Raw genomic sequence first — 22761 nt, 5'->3', positions numbered from 1 at the left:
AAGTAATCAATCTGTTGATCAATTAATAATGCTTTAATATTACTATTATCTGACCTAAAAATTGGCATCTGACATATGATATATATTGGGTATAAGAAGAGAATACAGAGCAGACTTGTCTTCAACAAATTCACAATTGTCTGGGTTTGCTAGCATGACTATGAATGCTTTGTTTAGAATGATGAGAAGCTAATGCTATTGGAATATTTCAAGGAAGAAAAGCAAAGCCTCAACTAAGGTAGTAATAGTGGGAACAGAGAGTAGAGCAGATATTTGAAAAACATTTTATGTGTAGATTTGACAGACAGGGCTGTTTCCTCTGAGAATTCTTTTCCTGGCTTGTAGATGGCCATCTCTACCCCATGTCTTCACATGGTCTTCCTCTATGTGTGCCTGTCTTAATCTCTTGTTATAAAGACACCAGTCATACTGGATTAGGGCTCACCCCAAATGACCTCATTTAATCTTAATAACTTCTTTAAAAACTATCAGCAATTACAATTGTATTCTGAGGTACTGGGGTTTGGACTTTTTAACACATGAATTTTTGGGGGGACACAATTCAACCCATAACACCTAACTAGTAAATAAATCAAAATGGACCAACCAGGTGCTAAACATAGCATACAATGCTCCATAATAGTTACATTTTCTCTTAAATTTCAGCCGCTTTCCCGTCCATTCAGGATATGCAAAATCTCCAGTAGAAAGTAGTGGGAAAATAATACAACATCCAGGAAGGGCTTCTTCATAGAATCCCTCTAAGTACCAGAAGCTTAACTGTGAGAATACTAGTGGTCCTAAACTTTGTCATAAGGAATGAGCTTAGGTACGCCTTCTTACTTTGACCTGCCTCAGGAATACATCAGACACATTCTGGTCAAGGCAGGACTTTGAAAGAGCTCACTCAGGAACTCTTCGCAATTCCCTTCCCTTGTGGTGGAAAAGATATTAAAATTATTATTCATCCATTGCCTTCTAGAACTATCGGCATGCAGGGAGACCATCTCAGAATTTAATTTTCTTTAAAGAAGTGTAGTTATCAGGACCATTTTGGTTGCAAGTTACAGAAAGCTTCAGCAAAGGCAATTTACTGGTTCATGGACCCCTAGAAAATTTAATAACTGGAATTAAGTTTGGAATCAGCCTTCCTTGGGACCCATCAACCAATAAATTCTTACTTTGCCTAAGAGTCTGTTCTGTAATTCTGGTTTAAAAATTATTAGGACAGATTATGATAGAAACTCTGAGGATTTTTTTTATTTAATATTCACAAAATTGATATAAAATATTGAAAATATCTGACAATATTAAGTGCTAACAAGAATGAAGCACTATTGGAATATTTATCTTTACATTACTGATAAGGGTCTAAAACTGATATATTTGTATAACAGTTAGGAATTATCTAATAAATTTTCCATACTTCATGACCCAGCAATTCATTTTAAAGCACATATTCTAGAGCATTTTCTCAGCCAAGCACTATTGCCATTTTAGCTTTGGTAATTTTGTTCTGGGGGCTGTCCTCTGTCTTATAGGATATTTAGAATATCGCTGGCCTCTACCTACTAGAAACCAGTAGCACCCCCCAAATTATGACAACCAAAAGTGTTCCCACGCATTGCCAAAAATCCTCTGGGGGCAAAATCATTCTAGGTTAAGAACCACTTGCCCTAGAGAAATTTTCATACATATCCACTTATACATGTTCAAAATGTTCATAGCAGCATGGTATATAATAGTAAAAAACATAAACAAAATACTGGAAGCAACCCAAATAACCAACAATGATGAAGAAGACAAATTATGTCATAGAATGGAATACGATACAATAATATAAGCTAATGAATTATAGTTATGTGCTGCAAAAGGTTGAATTCCAGAACTTCATGTGGAATGGAAAAGTCACAAATATGTATTTTTTTCTTACATATTATTGAAAACATATAAACCAAACAATAACATGTTTAGAGAGCCAAATAAATGAGATAAAATTATAAGAAAAGGCAAGGGATAGAGAAAATTTAAGGTACTGTTTAGCTCTGGTTGAAGAAGAGAGTTAAGGAATTTCAGAAGAGTACACAGCTTGAAAGGTCACATGGGACTCAGATATTTATGGTTTGTTCTTTCTTATTGTGTATTAGAAATTTTATTTTTGAGCTACCAAATATTTAAAAAAAAATTTTAAAGCATGCATGTTAACCTTATAAACTTTATAAAACAATTCACCAACACACCAGAAATGTTTTTTTATATAAGTCATCATTTTCCTTTTTATATTTGAATTGATATAAAATAGCCAACTTTGGTTATTGCTTAGGAAAGTTTGGAGGTTAAAACAAAATGGATTAACCGCTCATCAAGACAGACATCATGTCTTCAAAGCAATGGCCACTCACAGATAACAACATGTTTAACTAACTGCTTTAAAAGCAGGGCTGTTTTTTTCTTTTTTTTTTTTAAACAGGATAATCTAGTGGCAGTAATCAGTGCAGGGAGTGAACTCCCTCTTGTAAAAAGCCCATCAATTGTTTTTTGCTAATTAAGATGAATATTATTCCTGTGAAATGAACCAAAAAGTTTGTTTGAAACGGGAAATCCCAAAAGAGATTTATAATCTACAGGAATAATTGCATGCAAGTTTAATTGAAGGAAAAGGAGAGGACTGTTTTTATCTTGGCTTTTTCAAAATCTTGAAAGTAATCAATCTGTTGGCCAATTAATAATGCTTTAATATTACTATTATCTGACCTAAAATTTGGCATTCGATATATTAATATTAGAAAATATTGTGGAATTTTAAAAGATAAAATGGCAAAATAACTATTGGTTGTAATTAGCTCCAACATGGAATTTTTGTCCTTAATGAAATAAACACATTTTTTATTAATGTTCTCAGAAATAAAATATATTGTTGATTGAAGACTAGAAGACTCTTCACAGAAATTTGCATTCAATTTTTGTTCATTAAGTATAGCCAGAATTGGGAATGAGAGGGAAGACCTATTTTGTTGAAATTCAGATTAATTACATTGAAAAATTTGCTTTATTTAAATAATTGGCATTTTTGTCTGATCTATTAAAAAAATTTGGTTGTGCTGAAGATTTATTCTGTTTTAAAGTTCAGTTTTAATAGCCACATGTCAACAAAATATATACATACATTTCAATTCAGTTTACATAGTAATTCAGAGTATTGGCTGTTTGCTTAAATTTGCACACTTACAAATTAGAAACAAAATAGTTTCAATGAACAGATGTTTTATTTATCCAATAATTTGTTACATTGGCCTTGCTCTTAGTTATGGACTAGAGGTTAATTTTATTTTCTTTCTAAAATGTCATGATATGTTAGTTTTACTAAAGATGGTATAGAGCGGATGCAAAAAATAATGAATTAAAATTCTTGATTATATCACATTAGCATCTTGGCAGCATAAAGCTATTAGAAATATACATTTTCATACACAAATAGGTGAATTTGGCTCCTCACTCTCCAGAAAAGGCTGATGCTAGATTTTTTTCTCACACACTATTTACAATGTTATCTCATTCAAAGCAAATGAGAAAATTCAGGTTAAATTTTTAGGTACATTTAAAAAATAATAATAGAGAAAGAGGGCAGCGGTCCGGTGGCTCAGGATGTTGGAGCTCCGTGCTCCTAATGCCGAAGGCTGGCGGTTCGATTCCCACATGGGCCAGTGGGCTCTCAACCACAAGGCTGCCAGTTTAACTCCTTGACTCCCGCAAAGGATGGTGGGCTGTGCCCCCTGCAACTAAGATTGAACACGGCACCTTGAACTGAGCTGCCACTGAGCTCCCAATGGCTCAGTTGGTTGGAGCGCATCCTCTCAACCACAAGGTTGCCAATTCGACTCCCGCAAGGGATGGGGCTGCTCCCCCTACAACTAACAACAGCAACTGGACTTGGAGCTAAGCTGCGCCCTCCACAACTAAGATTGAAAGAACAACAGCTTGACTTGGAAAAAGTCCTGGAAGTACACACTGTTCCCCAATAAAGTTCTGTTCCCCTTCCCCAATAAATTCTTTTAAAAAAATAAAAAAATAAAAAATAATAGGGAAAGAATATTATCAAAACACACAATATATAATCCCTCATTTACACAATATCATTTGTATGAGACTTTCAATGTAAGTGAATTTTGCAAATTAATGAAGTTTACCCTTTTAATCATTAAAACCTTTTTCATGCTAACAACTCTAAATCTCAAAATATTATTTTATGCTCTGTATAGTAAGTTAAAGGATATATAATTTTATTGCAAAATTCAAGAAAAGGCTAGAAAGGTATTTAGATTTTATCAAAAATCTTCTAGTATAACTCCCTGATTTAACAGATCAGGAATTTTAAGCCCATGTATATGAAATATCTTACTCAAAATCATACAACTAGTCTTTAGTCCCTAATTCTTACTCCTGGTGACAGTGTGCAAACAGCCTCTAATTTTTCAATGCATTCTTCTCTTGTCCCTCTAAGCTTTTATAGCATCCTTTTTAGTTTGTCAGCTGGACTATCAGAAGACCAATTCTGGAAGTGAGGATTTGGGAAGCATTAATGTGAACAGTATTAGGTACTTGCTAGAGTGCCCTTTTTTCCACCTAAATTTCTTCTAAAATTATTGGCTTATTTCCAGATAAAATTGCTGGACACACAAGATATAAATACAAATTATACTTTTATGCTAAATTTTCACCCTGTAATAAATTACTCTTGAGAAGAAATCTTTAATCTCAAAAATATTATATTAGTTGCTCTATGTTTATTATTAATATTTGGTTTCTTAATATTATTTAATGATTTATTAACATTATTCAGGTTAAAAGCAAATCTTGCACTAACATTTCTTTATACTTGCACATTAAAGTTACAAAGATGACAACTGACTGTAGATTATAGATTAAACTACCCATATTCCTAGCTTTTAGATCAGTTTTCTGTTGTTACCGAGTTGTTTGATCTACTAACTTAAAGTGTGAGTTTATTTTAAAGGTGTTACCTTCATGTTTTAGCCTTTTTCTAGCTAGACCTTTTCTTCTGAAAAAAGTTCATAAAATTCCAAATTCATATATACTAAAAACCAATGTGAAGTTGCAGATCTTTTCATTTTAATTTTTAAATGTTCATTTTTTCACATGCATGCCTGAATTCTAGCAGTGCTTTTGTATTAAAATAAAATTAATAAAAGTAATAGCTTTACCATCACTTCAAATATTTCATTTTTTTTATACAATTAATCTTCATTTTATATTTTTAGTTCCTTCTGGGATTAAGTGGAAGCTTTCTTTTTTTAATTGTATAAGATCATTTTGATTATGTAACTGGCACAAAGAGGTTATTTCCTTAATTTTGTATATACATATTTCATTAATAATAAATATACTGCTTTGAATAGTCTATTACTCAAAAACTCCTTTTGTTTTGATTATAAGAATAATACATATTTACTATAGGAAATCGAGGAAGTGAAGAAGGAATGAAGACTATTAAACTATCCATATTCCTACTGTTTTTTGTGAAACTACTTTCTAAACCTATAATATGGTCCCAATTCTCTTTCCCCGTGATACAGAAGAACACACACACATAACATATAATGTCTGTATTTTGTGCCCCACTTTTTCACTTAACATAGCACTTTTTAATGATTGGTTTAGTTCAAAGTGTTTTTGTTTGTTTGTTTGTTTTTTTCCTATAGTAAGAAATTTCTTATTTTTATATAAAATACCCAAGAATCACTGGGGGGAAAAAAAAAACTTCATAGAGGATGGTAATAATTTGCTGAGAAATATCATTTTACATTGACTTTTCCCATTCAATAAGATTAATTTTTATTCGAATTGTAAAGAAGTTATGATTAAAGGCTAAAACTAAATATTACACTTTTAAGTCATAAAATCATATAGATAACAAAACTGTGTTTAAACAAAATCATACACTAGCTAGCTTGCCTAGAAGTTATAATATAGGTTCTTAGAAAACAAATATTTTTAAAATCACAGATACTGAAAAGCCCTCGTCAAAAATAAATTACCTATAATCAGTTTTTATGTAACTAAAAATTCTAAAGGATTCTTACTCATTCACTCTCAATATGTATAACAGACATGCTCTTTCTTTCTGATCATAGAATGTAAACCGCATTTGTTTCTGTATCTGTGTATCTTTGTGTATTTTAAAATGAATCATCCTAGAAAACAAAATGTTGAATACACTATGTTCAACTGCAATCCACTATAGAAAGCAAGACCTTACATTCCTTCTGAAGGAGCTCTAGCATATTTGGTGAGAATTTGGAAATGCTTACAGAATTTGAATGTAACATCCATTTATTTTAAGGGTATAAACTACTTTGTAATTATCAGATCATTCAACACATTTAACAAATGATACTCCATTTCTATTATAACAATTCACTATTTCTCATTTGTTTTCAGTACTATCAAATATAGAAAGAACTCTTTACTTACCATTCTGTGAGAGATGAAATTTATCATTGTGCCATAAATACCCTAGAAAGCAAAGAGAATATTATTTATTATACTTCCATCCACAGGGATCCTAACTGCCAAATGTAATGCATCAGCAGCAGAAGAAAAAATGAAGAAAATCCATTGCAGAAAATACAAATTAATGTTGTAAGAACTCTTGAATGGGTATTACATGCTTTTGGACAGAGCTACCTTAGAATTAAGCAATTGTTATGATAAATACTTTCAAAGTCAAGGTAAAAAACATTTTATTTTCCACAAAACAAATATGATAGGACTGAGAGAATATTGTAAATAGAATTTTTCCCCTTCTACCTTTTAGCACTGTTGCATTTCACATTGATGCAGATAGAAGAGCTATACAGTACCTAAAACTCAAAGGGAAAATTGAGTCTACTTTCCTAAAATCAACATTAATGAACACTTACATCCATTTATATGTAAATAAATTTCCTGTTTGGAATTTTATACTTAAAATCTGATGTAGAAGCTGAGAAACAAAATTAGGAGTCCAAGCTTCCAGTCTACACTAAATAAATAATAATAAAGAAACATTCACTTTCTTACTATTTTCTGTTAATTCAAAACAAGGCATTAATTGCATCACATGGTAAGAATTAGAACAAAATTGTATTTTCAAATGGTATTTATTATTATTCAATTTCTAATTTTTAAAAGATTTTTAATTAACATTTACTTTCACATTTAATAATTAGAACAAAATAAGCTCAATAATTCTAATATAAAGGAATGTGTAAGGGTATAAGAAAATGTGCTTTGCTTATATTCTGATAATTCATGTTATGTATTGGTCATTTTCTCTTCCTTTATTTTTTTTTAGGTGCCATAAACGTAATTTAGAGAAAAAATCCTAATTTCATCTCCCTCTGCCAAAATTAGATGATGGCTAAGGAAATTTTCATAGGTAACATATGCAGAAAAGGGATTTGCTTGAATTTCCGGATGATGACATTTTGATCCTTTGATATTATTTTCAAGTGATTTTGAATAAAAATTGTAATGTATTAATGTAATTTCAAATCATTATTTCTGAGAAAGATAATGCTTCTGTAAATGAAAACTAGATTAAATTTTAAGCGACAAATATTGTTCACAAATTTACTGACTTTTTGCTGGAGAATAAAACTAAGATTTTAAGTGTATCCTACTCAGATTTTCAAATAGAAAATATCTTAATTTTCAGACATTTTACTCTTAAAGAAACATTTGGATAGTAAATATGGAAGTTTGAAGTTCTGTAACAATTTAGGAATTTTCCCCATGATTGCAATTTCTTTAAGGGAATTATTTTTTTTCATATTTAATCATAAATAATAATTTACTTCATAATTTGTACTTATTGATTTTTAATGAAAGATTTTTATGGAAAAAATTTAAACTTAGAAATACTTATTGTATGTGGTTTTTATTCCTAAAGAATTATTAATAAAACTTTTACTATTACAACTCATGTTTATAATTTCTAAACTGCTGAAAAATATTATCAAAGTATTTTTAAGCACCAGCTCCTGAAGAGGGCAGTACGTTCTAGATATTACTGAATTCCAAGCTCAAATATGACAGCTTTGGTTTTAGTATGCTTTTTTATAAGAACTAGAGGGAAAAAAAATTGGATATTTTTTATAGATGTCTGCTCCTATGATACAATAAACGAGCAGAAATTCTAGGCAACTGCAGACCAAGGTCAAAACTGTATTTGATTATTAAAATAGAATATTTAAATTATACACCTAAAGCAATGTATTTAGAAAGGATACAACAAAATATTAGTAAGACTTTCCATGAGGAATGTTTTTATCTTAATACTGTAGATAACTTTTATTATTGGCAGTGCATTGACTCAAAACTATTAAAGGGGTTAGATTTAATTATCTCACTTCTTGCACATTTCATCTCAATTGCTATGGCAACATTCAGTTGCCTCAGCAGCAATGCACACTTTAATCAGATATTTCCTCCTCATTTTTCTATGAGCCAAAATGTATAGTCAAATTTACAACCAAGTCTGATGAATCTGATAATGCTTCTTACAATTTAATGGGCAACTTGCCTCCACCCACACATATAAATATTTTCAGAGAGGCTTGTAACTATTGGACAAGTATAAGACTTGATAAGAATATGCGTTTGGATGTTCCTACTTCATCGATTTTTTTTCCTTTTGCTATTTCTGTCACCATTCCTCTAACAGAAAGTTTTTGTTTGTTTGTTTTTTACCAATTCAAAATGCACTCCAAGTCACTACCATGGGTCATCTAACTTCAACAGGAGAGCTGATGAGTAAAGAAAACAACCTTCAACATTCAAATATCAACTGTTAACAAGCCTATTGAATTATTTACATTTTATCTGAACATACTTTGGATTGGCACATCAAAGAGGCTTTTTCTATTTCTTGAAATTGGGTAAAAGAAAGAATGATGATAATTGAAGACAGGGCAAAACCTGATATAGGAGGAAAACTAGAGTATCAAACTTAAACTGAGGGCCAAGCATGAAGAAAATTTGGTCAAGCTTCAGTAATACAACTTTAATGAGAAGTTAAAGAATGATGTATTAAATTGTTGATGTAGCTTTGGTGAGTAGTAACCATCTACATTGTTGGAAAAATTATCGCTTTAGCTTTGCAAAAGACTAGAGAAACTTGTGGGCACATAAGGAATATTGAAACTGTCTTTAAGCCTGATTTAAAGTGCTAGCAAATTATGTTTTCATAAATGTGTGGAATTTTGCAAAGAGTAACTATATTTTAATTTGATACTGTGTAATATAATTCTTTATAAACTGTAATTAAGAAGCAACGTGATCGAAGGTCTTCCTAACTATTTTAGCGGCTGCTAAAATTTGTATTTAGGTAGCAAACATTTTATCCTGAAGCTATATAGCTCTCTGGTGAGAAATTTTACACCTGTGTCTGACAGTAGTATTTCAGCATTTTTCAGTCACCATTTGGTAGTGTAAAGTAAAATTTTCATTAATGGAGGCAGCCTAAAAGATGCTTTTGATAGCTGGGTATACCAGTCCAATGTTTTAATAGCAATTTCTAGACTGCAGTTTTTGTATTACAGATGACTAAGTATAGCTTCAATCAAAATTTAACCAAATGTAGAAAAAAGTTATTTAAAATACAGGTTTTATGTATTTTTTAACTTTAATTGAGCTGAGTATTAGCAGACTATGTTCGAAAGGTAGTTAATGAAAAGTTAACTTCTCATTAATGACGATGTTTGGAATCCATATAACCTTAGGAGTATTCTTATGGGAAGGAGATACTCAAGCATAGTATCTCTTGTGTTTGTCTCTATCAGTTGAAATCATAGTGTTTTAGAAAACTAAGACAAATGGTAGAAGTTCCAGAGAAGTGGATCCTACCTCTATCCAAAGAAAAGCGTAAAACAATTAGAAGTGCTTAAACAATGGCACAAAGTATGAAGAAACAAGTCCCTTGTCTGGGCATATTCCATTAACTGTTTGCATATGAACTCTTCATTTTCTGTTGCTTACATTCTGGGACATTATAGAAAATGTAGTAGAACCACTCCACAAATTTAGACCTAGGAGTTAAGATGAGTCACTTCTTAATGAATTTTTCAAGTACCAATGCTTTATGTTGGTATGGAAACCTAGCAATGATCTGCAAACAGCATATTCAGCAGCAAGTTTGCAAATACTACTCTGGAGAAACAGTCTAAATGAGAAAACCGAACAGTTTTTGGTGAAGAGTCATCTAAAACCTCCAAGGAGGCATGTAAATTGGCCCTAACTGGCATTCTTTCAAGAACCTCTGTAGATGCCAGCGAGTGACTAAAAGTGAAGAATGAGTCCCCCTTTCCATCTTGATTTGGCTCTTCTACCTAAAGCTGGCGTGCTGCCAGGCAACGCAGACACCACCGCTCGTGTTAGCCCTGTTCTCTGGATGAAAAGAAGATCTTGGCACTATCCTCAGACTCTATATTCACTTAAGAAATATTAATTGCTCAATTAAGGGTCTAGAGCTTTTCTTCTGTACCCAGAGAAATGACAAGTTGAAGACAAAATTGCACATCATGTGGGAATGCTCACCTTCAGCAAGATTGCTGAGTAAGATTAAAGAAAAGCAGTAACCAATTTGAAGATTATACATAAATAAATATATATATATGGAAATTGCTGATTCTTGAGTCAGAATAATGTGTGCTTTCTGTGTAACACCAGATCCTGTAAAGTGCTAGTTTATGTTAGTTAGAAATAATCTTTTTACTTTGTTTGGTTTTGAAGTTCCCTTGTGTGATTCCACTCACACAAGGAAACTTGAATCACATTGAAGGAACTCAGGGGCTCACAAAAGGTCTTGCGTAATATTTAATCTTAATGTACTACAGTGCTGTCTGGAGAATGAGATCTTTTGAAGAATGGCTGTCTACCAGAGCATCTGTTTTTATCTAAAGAGCTGATAAGTGGTTTTGCAATAATGAGGAAAGCTAACTTTTAGTTTTACTATCAAAGAATATGGGATGTTACAGACTTCATTAGGCATTTTATCTCCCCTGCCCTTCCAGGCCTCTTCACATCAGACCTTTACATTAACTTATGTTGCTTAAATTCCACCTGCTGAGATTTGCTGGCAAATGGTCTCGAATCTTGTTTCCAAAATGCTCACCCACAAAAGCTTTTACTAGCCAATTCCATTTGGTTGGCTGGGCTCCAACCATCTCTGGTGAACACAAACATTAGCTACAGAGAAACAGAAACTTCCATGGCACTCTGGAGGAACATTTTGATCCAAAAGACACTACTAGTAAACTAAAATGTCATTGCAAATTCATGAACGTTTCCTTATGTCATGACAGCAGTGGGAGGAAAGGGCTGCATTTGTGCAATGGTTGTTCCATATGTGTAAACCTAGTCCCAACTTGAGATCAAAGACTGTCTTCAATCAACAAGTATTTACTTAGTGCGTACCATGTCTAAACTTAGGGAGTCAGAAAAGGACAAAGAAGAGCTATTTTAAAATTCGGGTATTTGTTAAATGAATGAAGAAAGACATATTGTCGGCCTCTAAAAAATCTTAACAATTATCTGCAGAATTGTGAAATTGGCATGAAATGATGAAAGCATAGTATCTCTTGTGTTTGTCTCTATCAGTTGAAATATTTAATCTATTTTATGCTACGAAAAGGTTTAATATAGTTCAAAAAAATTACTCCCTTTATTTAAGTAGTTTTAACAACAAAAATAGCACAAATGATGTAGTTTCAGGCAATATGGTCCTGCATCCCTACATCTTCCCACTTGTACTTCTTGTCTGTGAAACTTAAGATATCTTTACTAAACCATTATTGCTGTGATTGTGAGCTTAGTGAAGGCAGGGGAAGTCTGTATTTTTGTTTGCATTCTGGCCAGGGCAACAGGGCCTGGTTAACAATTATGACCATTCAGAAAATGATCATTCCATGAATAATAAAAAGAATGAAATGGTTTTGACCTAAATGCAAGAAGTATTCAGCACGGTTACTCTGGCTTGAAATGGTCTTAGTTTGATGGAAGATATGGGACTTTTCCCAGGACATTCAACAATGGATGGGACTTAGTAGGTGGGAAGGAAATAAGAAATTTGTAGTGGGGTTAAGAACATGAGCAAAAGGGTTGATTGGGATGCAAAAATATAAATGAAAGGATTTAATTCTTCTTGATGAGTCCACGGGTTGTGTTCTGGGCTAGTGCTTGTGTTTGTTTTAGATTAATGGATATTGTAGAGCAATGTTTCTCAAACTTCAATTTGCATACCTGGGATCTTGTTAAACTGCACACTCTAGGAGGTCTGGATTGAGTTGTGAGATTGTCTGTTTCTAACAAGTTCCCAGGTCATGTTGGTGTTGGTGTGATACTATGAATTGCAAGACTGTAGAGGATCCTTAAAGCTAGGTAGAGTCATTTGGGCATGATACAGCAGACATTTGAGAATGACTTTATGTTCTCTGGCAGTTACGAATGATGAAAATTGCATTTAGGAAGATTAGTGTGTCGACCTCGTGAAAAGTATGCTTAAGAAGAGAGAATGTGGATATAGGAAAACCAGCTGGGAGGCTGTCTTCCATTTTATCTGCGTATTTCACAGATTTGGTGCTCAAATACTTGTTGATTAGTTTGTGTGGACATGGTCAATTCAAAAGCACTTTCTCAGTGGAATAATTGTGGGTCTAGGGACTTTTTGAAAAGAAGTCAAGTTTAGGTAAAACACATGGGGAATCCATGAAATGTCCTTCCCCTCCTTTCCATCGGGAAAAACTGTATTCATTCTTAAAAAGACTACAAATGCTAGCTCTTCTGTTCTTATCTTACTATAGAATTGTAATTATGCCTTCACATGTATCTCTCACTCTGATCTTATTATATCATAAAGTTAAATAATAATAATAATAATAATTAGCAACAGTTGTACAACTAGTGTTTTTTATTAGTGCTTATTAGAAGTGTCAGGAAAATTTTTAAGTTTTATAATTACCCTTATAACAATGCTGTGAGGAATACTGCTATTATCTCCATTTTTAAAGATTGAAAACAAAAAATTAGTACTTGCATGCCCTAATATGGTGTCATCTATATACGTACCAATAAATATATTTATTCAGATAAGGATCAATCAACATGTGTTCTTAGAAATCCCTGATTTCTTAGTATAGCTTCTATTTTTGCCTGATATCTTTCTCTTTGTTCCTGGATCTCCTCATAACTATAATAATGGCTAGGAATTAGTGTGTCCCATGTCCCAAGCACTACTTTTTGCAATTTACATGTGTTGTCTCACTTACCGCTCATAATAATCCTATGATGGGGGTGTTATTACCCTTATTTTACATATAAAGAAAACGAGGCACAAAGATCAAATACTTTGTCTAAGCTTCCATAGCTGTAGAGCAGAACTATATTTTGAACGCTGTGTTACTTGTCCTCCATGCCCTTATTAACACGGAACTCTGAGTGTTCCCCTAAATGAAAATTCTAAGTTTCTTCAAATCACAATATTTGTGAAAGGTTAATTTTCTCATACATTAATAAGAAAGAGTCCATGAAGCCTTTTTGCTATTTATTGGTTTCTTTCAGCACATCACAATGCCTGAGCAGGGGGAACTCCCTGTGGGCTGGCAGCTATGTAGACATGGGGCAAAAAAATCTTTTTTTTTTTTTTTTAATTTATTGGGGTGACAATTGTTAGTAAAATTACATAGATTTCAGGTGTACAATTCTGTATTGCATCATCTATAAATCCCATTGTGTGTTCACCACCCAGAGTCAAAAAATCTTTATTAAATTTATTGGGGTGTCATTGGTTAGTAAAATTATATAGGTTTCAAGTGTACAATTCTATAATACATCATATCTATATATTGCATTGTGTGTTCACCACCCCGAGCAGTTCTCCTTCCATCACCATATATATGACCCCTTTTATCTTCTTCTACCATACCGGGGCAAAATTTTTTTTGGCAGCGAATCTCAGATAATTCCAGGCCCCCATATTCCTCACATCTCCTGTCATACTCCAAACCCTTCATACCACAACTCAATTCCCTAAAAGAATACATAGTGTCCCCCAAAACAGGGAAAGGAATATTCAAAAGATAGTCTAAACTTTCTTTGCCTTTAGAGAAAGATGGTTAACCTCTGTGATCCCTTGCCAGCAATAGAAATAAAAATGATTATCTTCTAGATATTTTAAGTGCGAGATATGATAAAAATGATTATTTGATTGACCAACTAAACTAGAGATCAAATACAAGTAAACTATTTTAGTTTATTCCACTACATATTCTTAATATGAGCTTAATCTAATCTAAATTTTTAATATTTAAATTCCAAATTGGCAAGCTTGATATTACAATGTCATAATTTCTCCAATTCCACTGTCATATTTTTTTTAATGAAAATTATCCAATTTTCCCAAGTACAGCACCATACCTTTGAACAAATCCATCTTGATAGTACATTCATTGTTGTTCTAATTTTGGCTGTGTCTGCTGAGCACTCAGACATCGATAACACTGAATAGATGCAATGATACCTGCAGCACCATCCTAGGATTCACCTCATGCATGGCCTGCATGACCTGTTCTTGCTGGAATTCATTTCAAGTTCATGCAGCCAGGGAACATTGTAAGCTATTATTTGGCGTGCTATTTGATAATAGTTGTATCATGTCAATGCAAATACATATAAAATGTTACCTGTCCGCATACCAACTCTACTGTTTTTTGTCTCTAAGGGAGTATCATTATTTTCTGTTTAGATAATATTCATTGATATTTTAATACTTATTGTAGATATCTGGTTCCTTCCTAATAAAGTACGTATAAAAACATTTAATACAAAACAAAACAGAAAACCATCACTACAACCATCAATAGCAAATGTTTGAGAGGTCTTAATTGTTTTCTTTGTAACTTCCACAAAGTATAATTTTTCTTTTTCATGTCTATTCCACTTTATTTTTAAAAGGGGAAGACTCTTCTACATTCTATACCTCAAATTGTAGTATAAAAAACCTTAAATATAAAAGAATTTTCTACAAATTAACATGAATACTATTTCAGGGTTATGACAAAATTTCACGGAAGATGATGAATTTTAAATTTTAAAATTATCTTCTTAATTTGAAACAATTTTTCATCACAAAAATATTGTAACTACATTACAAATAACATTGTTCCTGAATTAGTTGAGAGTAATTTTCTAATATCATGGCCCACTATTGCCAAATAACATATTTTTCCTACAAACAAGGAAATTTTCTTTAAAACTGAAATACAACCACTAAAATAAAATTTTTAAAAAATGGAAGCATCATTACCATATAGTCTTCAGACCCCATTCACATTTTGCTACTTGCCTCAATAATGTCCTTCATAGCAAAATAATTCAGTTCAAAATCAAGTATTAAATTTAGTCATTGTGCCTCTTTAGTCTCTTTCAGTCTAGAAGATTTCCTCAGTTTTCCCATGAATTTTATGGTTTTAACATTTTTAAAGATTACAAATTAGTTATTTTGCAAGATGTTCCTTGTTTTAGGTTTATCTTCTGCTTTCTCATTGTTAGAGTCAGGTTATCTATCCTTATCAGGAAAATAGCAAAAGTGATGTAGTGTTCATTTCAATGCATCCTATCAGTGGGGACATTACTTGTGATGTTAATATTAATCTCATGAATAAGGTGATTATTGTAAAATTTTTCTTTTATCCCTTTTTTGTAAGTATATTTTAGGGAAGTAAATTAACTTTCAACTTATTTATGTCAATACGGACTGAATATCAACTTTATCCAATGGGTTATAATCTGCTCTATTATTCACCTTGATGTTCAAATAGTCTCAGATATGGCCAGGGTGCTCCCCCTTTTATCTGACTTTTTCTTTCTTTGACATGTGCCTGGCATGGTTTATTTCCATACTTTTGGCCCAATAAGATATTCTAGGCTCATTTTGTCTAGAATCAGCTATTTTCCCAAGGAGTTCTGGTGCTTTTAGTTGAAAATTATATTTAGAAACCAAGATTTGGGATCTTGGCAAGTGTGCACATTATTTTGGGTATATCATTGTTTTCAGGATCTGGAACCAAGGAAACACATGTATGAAAAAAGTCACCTATTTATCTACATCCATCTCTCTGTCTCTGTCTCTGTCTCTGTCTCTGTCTCTCTCTCTCTCCATATATACTGTGTTTCCCCAAAAATAAGACCTGGCTGGACAATCAGCTCTAATGCATCTTTTGGAGCAAAAATTAATATAAGACCTGATCTTATATAATATGATATGACATGATATGATATGATATAATATAGTATAATACTGGGTCTCATATTAATTTTTGCTCCAAAAGGCGCATTAGAGCTGATTGTCTGGCTAGGTCTTATTAGAGCTGATTGTCCGGCTAGGTACTGGGGAAACATGGTACCAATATTATCATATGTCTATCTCTAGATCTCTCTATATCTATATCATCTATATTATACCATATATATCTATATCTATATCACACCAAGAGTTTAAACTGATATCTTTAATGTCCAAACCAATACCACAGTATTCAATTACATATTTGTAACTACTTTCTCCAACAATGAAAACCTTATCTCCTAATTATCCTTAATACGTTGACTTATTTGATCAATCTCCCTGGGAGTAACCAATACCCTTCTGCTGCTAAACACTCCAACCTCCCACACAGGTGTCCTTCTCACCTTCTTTGAGCTTCAACACTGCTCTTTAGGCCTCTGAGGTCTTCTCCTCCCACACCCTCTATGGAAGCCTCCTTAGTTGTCCCCACCTAATAGTTTTAGGACTAAATTGTTCAGGAAAGAAAGAGAAGGAAAGAGAATAAATAGGAAGGGGGAAAGGAAGATTAAAAAGAAGAACAGAAGGAGAAGAACTTGAGATACTTTAAAAATAGCTTATTTGTCCACTTTGTGGATTCTAAAGCTATTGCCTATTACATATTTAATTGAAAATTTCTCTTTTTCTTTGAGAAACTAAAAACAAAATAGTAAGTCTACTTTAACTAACTAGACTTCACATATTTGACAAATATTTATTGAGTGCCTACTCTGTTCTGTATAATAAATTTTAGAAAAAACCCCAATTAACTGCAGTTCTCAATTAATCAATATATTTCAGTTACTTGCTTTTCAGGGAAATTGGCCAATTATAAGAAATCACATCTAAATTGAAGATTTATTCAAAACAGGGTCAGTCATAAAGTCTGTATGAACTTTACTGTAACTCCCATGACTTATGGATTATACTAGATAAGAAGTGATATTCAGAATTATGACCCTCAAAAAGAACATGAAAATCAATTACAATAGAAATATTGTCAAGCTAACTACAGACATTTTAGAAACCCTTTCAACAAACATAGTTTTATTCAGTCAGCCATAAAATTATAGTCCCCAAACAATCCCCAGTTGATTTATTTATTCAACAAATATTTATGAATACTCTGTGTATGTCAGGCATTGCTTAAGAAAATAAAAATCTATCAAAGTTCCTGTTCTCATGGAGCTTACCATTTAGTGAGGGAGAAAAAGACAATAAATAGGCAATATGCAGTATGCCAGATTATTATGAGTGCTAATAAGGAACATAAAGAAAGGTGAGGAAATAGCGTATGAAGGACTGGTGGTGATAATAAATGAGCTGTCTTAGACACGTGGTTAGTTTTTTCTTGTCATCAGTTTGTCATGTGTCCAGTGAGATTCTCTCTCTTAGGATGAGAAATATATATTATTTTCATATTTGTTTGCTGGTTTTCTTTAGTATGTGTGGATCAAATTTATCTAAATCATTTTGTAAAGACTGGAAAGATACTGAGTTGGTAAATCGGGGATAGTAGAAAGGGAAGAAAGGGTTAGTTGGGAAAGCAGTTTGGAGATTTAAATTAAAAAAGAAACTTTCTTATATTGCTTCAGTTTTTCTACGTGAGTTATAATATCTTCATCATTTTTAAAGCTATCTTTATTTTTAAAATATTTTCATAGTACCTGAATTCTACTTCAAACATCATTCTGATAGGACTTGTGTGTCCTTGAACAAGAATGAATGGAAAACGAAAAGACTGAGATAGACAAAAATCTATAAATCTTTCTAATGTTCATTAGCAACTATCCAGATAAATGTTTCACTAAGTCCCACAGATGATAACTCTATTTTAATAATTTAAATTGTGGATATGGTCCAAAAGTCTTTTATTATTCTGAAGCAAAATTTGGTATTTTATTCCTTAACCGAATGGGTATCTGTCTACTCCAACGATACCATTATAAATTTAGAGAATTGATAGTATCAGCTAAAAAGAAAGAAAAGTAAGACTATCAAAGTTGTTAAATTTTAGGGTAGATTAGTATACATAAGTCAGTAGCATCCAAATGAAAAAGAAATAACATTGGACAAGGGTTTTTGAGACCTGGCTTGACCTTGGTTCAAGACCTTGGTTCTTGTTATGTAACTTCATTCCTACTTTCCTATCTCCAGTCTTCTCTTTGGTAAACTTAAGATGATGTTAGTCTGTATCTAAAGTTACCACTTAGAAACAAAATCCTGAAATTTACCAAACAAAAAAAATGAATAAAATAAAAAAATCTACCAGTCTCATGGGTTTCCACATATAAAGTTTTTTTTCTCACTATATACACGTGTACTATATTAAGGGAAAAAATATTTTTCAGTCAAATAAGAGAATAAGTTGAATATACAATATTAAAATTCTTGTTCCTTTCAATCCTTTCAAAAATTATAGGAATCTTTTCAGATGATTATATTTGAGGAAAAAGAAGGGTGGGAGAAATAGCTACAGTATGTTTCTCTTTTGATCTTTATTTTTTTGATAGTGTTCACAAAAGATGACTACATCTTAATCATTTAGATTTTGCATATTTTTAAAAAAGATCATTTTATGGAAAATATCCTGGTACATTCTACATTATTTTTAAAATAAATAATATTTTAAGTACTAGCTTAAATTAGTTTGCTTATTTTCAGATAGAAGAGTAGCCAAAATAATCATTATACTTTTAAATTACTGGAAAAAATCCAATAATAAGTTTATTTAACGATGATAATACCTTGACTTTTATATAGTACCTTTATCCATGGTAGAGAATACTTTACACAATATGCGTGTTATTTTTTTAGCTCATTTTCAAAGGCGTTTTATAAAAAATATTGATACAACAGTTTTATAAGGTAAACAAAGTCACATGAGTATTATTAAAATCTCAACTACAAAACTAGCCAAGCACCCTGTAGACGGTAAATTTGGATGGGAGAGAGAAATAGCTCAAAGAGCTTGTAAGTTGGTTGACAAAATATACAAACACTGGGAGTCTAGAAACCACGGGACAAAGTATTATACTACAGTTGTAAAGCTACATTTCTCCCCCTTATAAATCTATAAATACTATCTACAATTTTTCACATACATTTATATTCAAAGGCAGAACCTTATTATCTGTCACAGGCTATTATGAAGATGAATTGAGATCATATATTCACACAACTAACACTGGGTGTGTATAAAAGGTCATCGTTGTTTTAAGAGTATTCATCCATTTGATCTTCTCAACAATGTTGTATTAGGTTGAACCATATGAAATTGCCATTGTTGTAGGTAAGAAACAGATATCAGCAAAATTATGTTTCAATCTAACACTATTGTTTCTCTCATCTTATAGATGAGAAAATCGAGGAACAGAGAGGTCAAGTAACTTGCCTCAGGACAATTATTGTTTTCCCCATCTTACAATTGAGGAAGCTGATGCTTAAGAAAGAACAAGTGATTTTTCCGAAGATACACAGATTCTGCTTCTCAGAGAGAGAGATCAAGAGAGATATATGCTTATGCACATGGTAAATTTTATATTACTGAAAGTCAAACTATTTTTGTTCTTAGTACTGTGAGGTGTTCTCTTTCTAGCCTCACATTATCTTTCATTCCCCCCAAATCAAGGATTACCAGGAAACGATGCCTCTGGTTATCAAGAAAAAGGCTTTCATATATTGACTGTCTTCTGAGATGCTTCCCCTCCATCCCTGGCTTTTTCTGTTATCAATGATAAATGATTAAGGTACTGGGTGTACTTTGGTTTATTTTCAAATTATTTTCTCTGTTGATGGAACAAATGAGGTGCCAGAATTATTGGGGATAACATTTAAAAATTGATGAAACATGATCCTTTCTCAAATAGCACACAAACATAATCTCCAAACATAACTGAATGAGATTTAATTTGACCTGGAACCAGAGATATTTTATAAAGTGTATACAGCAGTAGAAAGAGAAACCAACATAGGGATATCTGATGGTTCTGTTTTGTTCTTCTGTTCTATTTCCACCAGTGTCTCAGACATTTCCTTGTAATAAGCTGGGCACTTTGAGACATCATCTTTGAGAGGTGTTTGGTATACTACAACAGGGTAGGCAGCGAGCATCTTCATCCCTGGAGTAGAGAACACTAAGCTCCTCAGCATGTGCTGCCTTTTCAATAAAGTACTTAAATGCTGTTGTTGGTTTCTTTGTAAAAATCTCACCTACAACAGTAACATTTTATCTTTATGGTTCTCCTGGACACAGACGTTGTAGTATACCAAACACCTCTCAAAGATGATGTCTCAAAGTGCCCAGCTTATTACAAGGAAATGTCTGAGACACTAATGGTTACCAGTGCCTCTCTCAGGAGTCAACCTTATTCAAAACCAAACTCAATCTGTATTTGAAATCTCTGTCAGTTAACTACCTGTGTGACTGGGCAAGCTGCTTCACATATCTATCAGTTTCTCATTCATAAAGTTGAGGTTATATTGTTACTATTCTACACAATTTATAAATATTTAAAATGGGATAATGTAGGTAGGGCTTAGAACATTGCCAAAACATGCTCAGTATTTTTTTAAAAGTATCTTAAGTTATTTTTATTATTGTTATTTTCTTTAATTAAAGTTTCTTGGGGTGACAATGGTTAGTATAGTCAAGTTACATAGGTTTGACATGCTCAGTATTTTAATGGATACTGATTTCTCATGAAATTTTGAGCATATCATAATTTAAGATTTAGAAACACAAGTGCTTGCATGTGTTCAAAAAATGCTTAAACATCTATCAGGAACTTAGGTTAATTTCCTTAAGAACTGATTCATCACACTCCTTGCATCTTATTCCCACTTTATTTCCTAGTTGCATCCTTAATTTCCCACTTCCCAACGCTTACGCACCATCTCAGTTTTCCCAGAATAAATACACTTTATAAATACATGTCTTATAAATACACATCTTTCCTTGTCCTTTCCTTTCCATCAATGTTGTAATGCATTTCATTGTTTTCCATATCACTTACTGATAACTGCTATATTACCAAAATAGACATAATTGCTAACAGAGTAGCTATGCTGGGTGCTTTACAAAGTACAGAGAAAGTCTGCCCTAAAATTAAAGCTGATGAACTAAAGGCACATATAAACACAAATTAAGCTCTACACAACTATATATAGGGTTACAACAACAAAAAATCGCATGTGGATATTACACCTGGTAACAAGGAAATTTGTGCTAGGAGAAAAAAGTGAAATGTGAATTATAAGTCACAGCAGGTTAATAGAAGACTGCTAGCTCTGATTTTCACTTTTTATTATGGAAACTTTTAATTACTGCATTTCTAATGCACTTACATTTGCCAGTAGTTCTCATTTTATTCTTCTAATAATAGTTCCTAAGATACATCCTATAAATTACCCCTTTCCTTTTCCTTTCTCTCTTCTCTTTAAACAATTCTGAGAAAGAGAGAGAGGAAAAAGCAAACTGTAATTTTAAGTAACTCCTTTGGATTAGTTCATGTGCTGCTTAAAAAAAAAAAAAAAAATCTCTGTCATTAGCACTCTGCTTTCCTGCTCCCATTCTTATACATGCCAATTTATCAGCGGAGGCCATTGCTGCTAGCTGCCTTTTTTCTATTAAGGCACCAGCTCTAGACAAACAAGCCCTCTCCATTCATTCCCAACATTCTTTACTTCTTTAACTTGTTCTAATTCCAGGTTTCCTCTAAGGACCCTCAATTTCAAAACCCTTCATTAAGCTGGCCAAAAGTACTTCAATCTTTGTGTTTCCTTTTACTCTGTAAAAGGCTAGCTTTCTCCCCAAACTCATTTGTTCAGTTTTGTCTCTTAACTTCCTTACCTCTTACATCACTTTTTTGGAAGGCCAGGGCAACCCTTTTATTTTTTAAGCTCTCTAATTCCTCTCCCTCTTTTCTTTAATATGTTTCTGGAAATCTCACCTCTAGATTAAGTAGAAGAGATGTGTTACTACTCAACTTACCAAACAATTTAAAAGATGACTATAGGTCCTACATTTGATAAAATGACAATAAATCAGTTCAGAAATCCTGGGAAAATCAACTATCTGGGGTCCAGGAAAAACTTTTGGTAAGAGTGACTCCATGGCAAATAATTAGATATAGGAAGAATAGATATATTTTTTTCTAGTAAAGATAGAGACATTCATTAACTTATTCATTCATTATCATACTCACTATACTGATTCCTCACTATACTGATTCCTCGCCATGCTAAAGTGTGAAATAATAATAACAATCTTAATAGTAAAAAAATTCCTTTCGGGGAATGCTCATGTAAGGAATAAGTTATTTTTTGTTGCATTCTTTGCTTCCATTCTTCACTTGACACCATTCAAAGGCAAAAGGTACAAA

At 32.5% G+C, this 22761-nt stretch overlaps 1 protein-coding gene across 31 annotated transcripts in view; it reads right to left on the bottom strand.

Moving 5' to 3' along the window:
* ADGRL2 (adhesion G protein-coupled receptor L2) overlaps positions 1–22761 on the bottom strand; it is a 597884-nt gene that overhangs the window by 202996 nt on the left and 372127 nt on the right. For all 31 annotated transcript variants that reach the window (XM_074335025.1, XM_074335028.1, XM_074335029.1 and 28 more), the window contains exon 5: positions 6493–6534. The gene's annotated coding sequence lies outside the window, so the exon portion shown is untranslated. The remainder of the gene's footprint in view (positions 1–6492; positions 6535–22761) is intronic.

This window comes from Rhinolophus sinicus, linkage group LG06 (assembly GCF_036562045.2).
Source record: "Rhinolophus sinicus isolate RSC01 linkage group LG06, ASM3656204v1, whole genome shotgun sequence".
NCBI classification, from domain to species: domain Eukaryota; kingdom Metazoa; phylum Chordata; class Mammalia; order Chiroptera; family Rhinolophidae; genus Rhinolophus; species Rhinolophus sinicus.
This window is presented reverse-complemented; position numbering and strand designations above follow the sequence as displayed.